The sequence below is a fragment of the Olea europaea genome, chromosome 10, assembly GCF_002742605.1.
Source record: "Olea europaea var. sylvestris chromosome 10, O_europaea_v1, whole genome shotgun sequence".
NCBI lineage: Eukaryota > Viridiplantae > Streptophyta > Magnoliopsida > Lamiales > Oleaceae > Olea > Olea europaea.
The window spans coordinates 4,952,549-4,960,158 of NC_036246.1; the positions used below are offsets into that span (position 1 = coordinate 4,952,549).

The window sequence follows — 7,610 nt, forward strand, 5'->3', positions numbered from 1 at the left end:
TTTTGTTTTGTTATTTATTTATGTTTTGTTGCGTATTTGAGACAGTTGATGAATTGATGAATTAAAGAATAGAATGCTTGGGTTGTTGCCTATGGCTTCCTCCTTCTTCCCTTTCCCCTGATTTCTACTTCTTCTCTGGTTTTGTCCCCCCCTTTCTCTCTGGCCCTTTCCCCCCTTCTTGCTGCCTTCTTCTTTTTCTCACTGGAATTCTACTTGCTAGTTGTGCTATTTTTCTATTTCTAATTATTCTGCAGGAATCATCCCTCATCCTGCATCATATAGGCCTCGGATGCTTAACAAGAGGCCTCGGCATGTGGGCCTCAGGTATTTTCATAAGGCCTCGTCCATGCACACCATCTCGGCTGGAGTGCCATGTGGTTCGGTGTGAGTGGGCCATAGGCCCTAGTGGGTTGGCCAAGTGTGTCAAAGCGTGACACTTTCTTTAGAGAGAGAGATGAGTAGGAGATCTGCAACTTGCTTGAGGTGTTGTTTGGTGATATTCGTGGTAGTACCGGCACGCTGTGTATCTGGGCTGGCTTTGTATTGGAAATTCAAGGGGGACCTCAAATTGAAAGGAATTTCATCCTCTTGCCCTTCCTGTTTATGTGATTGCCCTTCACCACAAACCCTTTTTCAGATTGCCCCTGGTATGTGCCCCCGTGCTCCTTTCTGATCTATTTTTCAATTTGATTTTATAGTTTCTGTGGTGATGAAAATTAAAGACTTTAACATTGATCAATCATGAGGGGCGAAAGAATGGTAGATGTTTCTAAGAATAAGGTCTGCCTTGTTTATGTTATCACTCTCTCTCTCTCTCTCTCTCTTAGCCCATCTCATGCTTTCTTTCATAACAATTGGCTAATATCCAAGCCAAGAAAGTTCAGCCTTTTTTTTAATTGGCTGTTAAGCTGAATTAGCCCAAAAATAAATAAATAAATAAATAAAATTGAACTTTCCTCTTTCATTTACTTGATGAGCAGAGAAAAAAGTTGGATCTCTAAATAGTTGGTCACTCTACCAAATTGGTTTTTGGCACCAAAGCTTAGCCATTGTAATCTGATAGAATTATTTTCTTGTCTGTGTGATGTGATTGCGGCAACTATTATTAAGGTCTATTTGTATGGCTCTTGTAAAATTTTCTTGTGACACGTTTTAATGTGTAACGTGAATAATTTTGAATGTTGTAATTTCTTGAAGGGGAAAGCTTTACTGTTTGTGTTTACAAGTTTCTCATGCGTGTAGATAAGCCTTTGAATTTTATGTGTCATGAATCAGACCTCTAATGACTACTTTTGGTGTGAGATCTAGATAGCCTTTCTTTATTTGGATGTCATATAGAAGTGTCAGGTCTGTTATTTCCACTTTTCATTATTTTTGTGAAACAAAAATAGAAAAATTGTTTTACCAAATTATAGCGGTAGGCTCTAGTGGAAACAATTTATTGTGACAATTTGTAAGTTTTATAGGATGAACTGAATAGCACTTCAGAATGTGTTGGTAGAAGAATGAAAGTATTTTAATAATGTTAACAAGGCATTAATGAAAGAAAAAGGGGACCCGTTGCTTAGTTATTTCAGCAACAGCCAATAGAGAAAAAGAGACTTTGCTTACTTTATCTCTTAGCAAATTCGTTACAGATTTGAGTTTTCAAGGGACCTGCAATGCGTAGAGATAAACAAGGGAGAGACAGTTTACCGAGCACTTTTAAATGGTTGAAAAAAGAAGCGCGGGGGAAGAGTTGGCCAAGCTGTGTTAAACGGATTGCTTTTGCTACCACTGTCTACTACATTTGGTTGGCTAGGAATTGTTGTATTTTTGATGGTACGAAAGTGCAAGTTGAATCCATAGTTAGGAGGATCAAAACACACTTATACAAAGCAATGTTCGTTTTGTATCCGAATGTTTTGATTCTCCATGATTCTCTTGAAGGGTTGGAGCAATAATTTGAGTATTTGTACATCTCAATTCAAGTTCATGATTTTTAAAAGCCTCAAGGTTTGTGCATTGTGACAACTGATTTTACATTTCATTTGAAATTACCCTATTGCAATAGATTGTGGAAAAGATGACCTTGATCTCGAGGAAATGGAAAAGCAGTATGTGGACTTATTGTCGGAAGAGCTAAAACTTCAAGAAACTGTGGGTGAAGAGCATTCTCAACATATGAACATCATATTCGGGGAGGCACGAAGATTGGCTCCCCAGTACCAGAGGAAAGCCGAAAAATGCAATGCTGCCATAGAAACTTGTGAGTTGGCCAGAGAAAGAGCACAGGCTTTGCTCACTAAGAAGATAACTTTATTGTGGGAAAAAAAGAGTGCGGCAGCTTGGTTGGGAGGGAGAATAAATTACTACTCGCAACATATTTTGGATCGATGCTCTATATTTATGTGAATCAATGTATGCTCATAACGTATAGAGTACGTATATTTTTGCCAATTTATAAGTGCCTCTCTCTCTCTCTCTCAGAAGAGGGAAAAATCTGAAATCTCTGTGATCTGACAATAGATATGGTTTGATATTGCAATTTTGTGTTTATTATTCCTCATGTCAAGTTTGCCTGATATCCTCTAATAATGGCACACAATTAGGTTAATAATATGTTAATTGAATACATCAAGTATTCCGAATTGCAAATCTCTACTACTATTGTTTTCTTCAAGGCGTTTTATTGATGCAAAATGCACAGATTTCTTGTTCTTGTACAACTGTATCGTGTCATAAGCTATATTGTCTTACTGTTTTACGGCTTGTGTTTATAAATTATTTATAAATATTCAGTCATTCTTTATTCACATATTTTGAGTCAGTAGAGGACGTAGACACTTTGATTTAGAGTGTACAATCAATTTTGCAAAAAGGTTATGCAGAATTTTGTTAGACCAAGCAATCACAATCCTCAATCTCCTCCATTCAACACCTCCACGTAATACTGCTTCTTCCATATCAGTAATGACTCCACAATTACCTCCAACGTGATCTTAGCATTCCATTGATTTTCCCTCAATTCTATCAATCATGACAATTGTACATTTCAGAACTTTAGTGCATTCCATATTTCGTATAATATACTTTGTTATTTAAAGCCATTGTAATACACAGAAGATGTAAGTTAGCTCTTCCATTCATCTTATACATTAATGCTCTTCTATGGATTTGTTATTTTTAACTTGGTATCAGAGCTAAAAGGCTCACGCCTATTTCAATCCTACCAAAACAGCTTCCGCACCATAATTCCTAATACTCAATGGCCATTTCAAACACTAATATACCACAATTTCCCAAACTTAAAGGACCCAACTACCTCACTTGGAGAATTTAGTTTCTAGCCTTCTTAAAAAGCCACAATAAGCTTGGCATGGTGGACGGCTCCACCCTTGCTTCTCCCAAGATCCTCCCTAACAATGTCGCTAACCCGACTTATGACAGCTGGTCCAAAACGAACACTGTCGTCCTCTGTTGGCTCTATGCCTCACTTTCTGAAAAATTAGTATCCACCGTTCTCGATCTTGAGACCTCAAAGCAAGTTTGGGACTCTTTCCAAACCCGTTTCTCTTCCACCTCCCGCTCCTGAATTACCCACCTCAAGCGCCATAATTTCCCAAGGCAACCTTACCTATCTGGTCTACATTGAAGAAGCAAGGCTGTTATCAGATCAACTATCAGCTGTCGGTAAACCCGTCGATGAGCAGGATCTCATCACATACATCTTGGGTTGCCTTAAACCCCTCTTTGCTCGATTTATCACCGCCTTCAATTTTGCAACTTGTGAAAAGGATTTCACCCTAGAGGATTTTCAAGCAGAGCTTTTCAGCTTTGAAACACTCATGGAGGCACATCAACCCACTGCTTCAACAGACGCCTTTTCTTTTGTTGCTAACCGAAGCAAGGCTTTTGCTTTTATTAAGAAACCAACTAAGCCCCCAGGTTTCTCCATTCAGGCGCATTTTCCTTCTCATGCCACTCACCCAACTCCTGTGGGCTCACTAAATACTGGGCCTAATCAACCCACTTTACTTGAAAATATGCCCACATACCAGATTTGTGGGAAAAGGGGCCATACGGCCCTAGATTGCTATCACCGGTTCGATTTTTCTTATCAAGGTCGATACCCAACTTCTAAACTAGTTGCCATGGCTGTTGAGGGAAATTCTACATATGCCCAACAGGTGTGGTACGCACGCAGTGGAGCTAATGCCTATATTACTAATACTACAGCAAATCTCACTTCTTCGCAACCCTACGTTGGAGAGGACACCATTACTGCTGGCAATGGATCAGGTTTAGTGATTACAAATACGGGTACCACGTCCCTTAAAACAAATACTTCAAATTTTTCGCTTAACCAAGTCCTTCATTGTCCTAATGCCTTTTCCAATTTAATTTCCATTAATTGCTTTTGCCTTGATAATAATTGTTATTTTGTATTCACTCGATCTCATTTTTGTGTAAAGGAGAACAAGACGGAGTGGCTACTACTTCATGGGCAAGTTAAGAATGGACTCTACCCAATTGCAGGTGCTAAATCTTGTTCATCAAAGATTTCATGCTTTACTACCAAAGTCGGTTGTCTCTACCACTCTAGATGTCTAGCATGATCATTTAGGTCACCCTTCCCAAGTTAGTTTAAATCAATTATCTCGATCTAAGTATTTGTTTATTTCATCCAATAAATTAGGGTCTTGTTTGGCATGTCCCCTAGGGAAAGCCAAACAATTATCCTTTAGTGAGTCTACTCGTCAGGCTTCACGTCCTTTATCTCTTATTCATTCTGATGTATGGACATCTCCTATGTATTCTGTTGGTGGTTCCAAATGTTATATTATTTTTGTTAATGATTATTCTTGCTACACTTGGCTCTAGCCATTAATTTATAAAAATGAAGTTTATGAAATTCTCAAACAATTTAAAGCGCTGGTCGAAAATATCTTTTCTTGTAAAATCTAACAATTCCAAACAGATAATGGGGGTTAATTTCTGTCTACCTAATTTAAAAGTTTTTTACAATAAAATTATATTTTTCATCACTTAACGTGTCCTCGCACATCTTAACAAAATAATATAGTTGAAAGAAAACATCGCCACATTGTTGAAACAGGTCTCACCCTATTAGCTCGATCCCACTTTCCCAACATATATTGGCCAGATGCATTCCTAACATCAGTATATTTAATAAATAGGCTTCCAACAAAAGTTTTAAATAATTAACACATTTTTACATGCTCCATAAAACCATACCTTGTTACTCTCACCTTCGCATATTTGGATCAAAATGCTTCCCTTTGTTAAGACCATATGAGCCTCATAAATTATTATTTAGAAGCAAAGTATGTGTCTTCATAGGATATGCCAATCAACAAAGGGGTTATCGCTATCTTGACCTAGCTACAAGGCGGGTCTATGTGTCATGAAATGTAATTTTTGATGAACAACATTTTCCTACAAAGGGTCAAGTCCAAACTTCTCCTGTGTCGTCGAGCTCGAGCTCGCCTAGTACACTTTCTCCTTTTCCTCTTTCAGACATACCTATTCTACCAACCTCTGCCACCGATCCAATAGCATCACCTACCCATGAGACCCTCACCTAGTCACAAACTCTTTCCTTGACTCCCACCACAAGTCGAAACCCAAGATCTTGAAACTCTCCATCCTGAACCACTTGAAACCCAGTCCATAGAACAAATTTTCATTACCTTACATGAACCTCCCATCCCTATCCCACACCCTAACAGGGCAACAACCCGCTCAATGACGGGTAACTCAAAACCTAAGGCCTTCTCTGATTTTACAATATTTTATACTACCAAGTATCCCTTGTAGGTACTCTCCTTTGTTATCACTGAGACTAAACCATCTAATTACACACAAGCAGTTGCCTCTCCAACGTGACATGAAGCAATGGGATGGGAATTTGATGCACTAATGGTGAATGGGACTTAGTAACTTGGTAAGCATGTTGTACGCAACAAATGGGTTTATAAAATCAAGAGATTGTCTGATGGAAGTATTAAACAATTTAAAGCCCGTTTGGTTGCAAAAGGCTTTGATTAACAGTGTGGTGTTGACTACACCTACTTCTATTCGCATTATGTTAGCCTTGACCATTTCATTTAATTAGCCTCTTCGGCAATTAGACATTTTAAAAGCTTTTCTACATGGCTATCTTGATGAAGAAGTATTTATGGAACAACCATGAGGTTTTGTAGATAAGACTCGTCCTAATTATATTTGCAAACTTCATAAGTCACTTTATGGTCTTAAACCAGCTCCAAGAGCTTGGTTTAGATAATTGTCCCAAACATTTACTTGAGTATGGTTTTGTTGAATCAACCGCCAACTACTCACTGTTTGTCTTACTACTGAGACTGTGAAATTATTTGTGTTGATATATGTTGATGACATTATGGTTACTGGGTCAATCACACAGGCAATTGATTCTTTTATCCAGTCTCTATCAACTAACTTCATAGTTAAAGATCTTGGAAATCTGAGTTTCTTTTTAGGTGTTTAAGCATTATGAGATTCTCAAGGCCTGCATTTTCGTCAAACCCAAAACATCATAGATTTACTACATAGCACCAAGATGGCTGGTGCAAAGCCACTTGGGTGCCCCACTACATTTGGTCTGAAGTTATCTTCTACAGAAGTTCTCATACTGTCTGATCCAGTAGAGTATAGAAGAGTGGTTGGGGCGCTTCAATATTGTACTTTCTCTAGACCGGATATTGCATATGCAGTAAATCAATTGCTTCAATTTATGCATTCTCCATGTGAATCTCATTGAGCTGCTATCAAAAGAGTGTTTCTGTATCTAAAGGGTAGTATTGGTACCGGTCTATTGTTCACTCCAAGATCTATTACTCTTCAAGCTTTTTGTGACTCAGATTGGGCCGATAACCCTAATGATCGTTGCAGTACCACTGGATATGCAGTTTTTCTCGGAAAAAATTTGATATCATGGTTTGCCAGGAAACAACCAATTGTCTCCAAGAGTAGCTCTAAAGCCGAATATCAAAGCATGGCCATCGCCACAACTAAACTCTATTGGATAAGAATGCTCCTCAAGGAACTTGGTATCTTCATACCATACACTCCTACACTATGGTGTGATAACATTGGAGCTATCGCCTTGGCTTCTAATCCTGTTTTCCATGCGCACACAAAACACGTGGAAATTGACTACCACTTCACTTGAGAAAAGGTCCTCAATAAAGACATTCAAGTGCAACATATTTTCACCCAAGATCATATTGTTGATATCTTCACAAAGGGGCAAATAGTCGCCCATTTTGTGTACTTCGGTCCAAACTGATGGTGATGATCATCCCCATCACTTTGTGGGGGGTGTTAGACCAAGAAATCACAATCATCAATCTCCTCCATTCAACACCTCCATTTAATACTGGTTCTTCCATATCAGTAAAGACTCCACAATTACCTCCAACGTGATCTCAGCATTCCATTGATTTCTCCTCAATTCTATCAATCATGACAATTGTACATTCCATATTTCATATAATGAACTTTGTTATTTAAAGCCATTGTAATTTCCAAAAGATGTAAGTTGGCCATTCCATTCATCTTATACATTACTGCTCTTCTACAGTTTT

The 7,610-nt window shown here is 38.3% G+C and overlaps 1 pseudogene; it reads left to right on the plus strand.

Moving 5' to 3' along the window:
* The first annotated feature begins 442 nt into the window (after positions 1–442).
* LOC111402603 lies at positions 443–2,347 on the plus strand (annotated as a pseudogene).
* Positions 2,348–7,610: the final 5,263 nt, after the last annotated feature.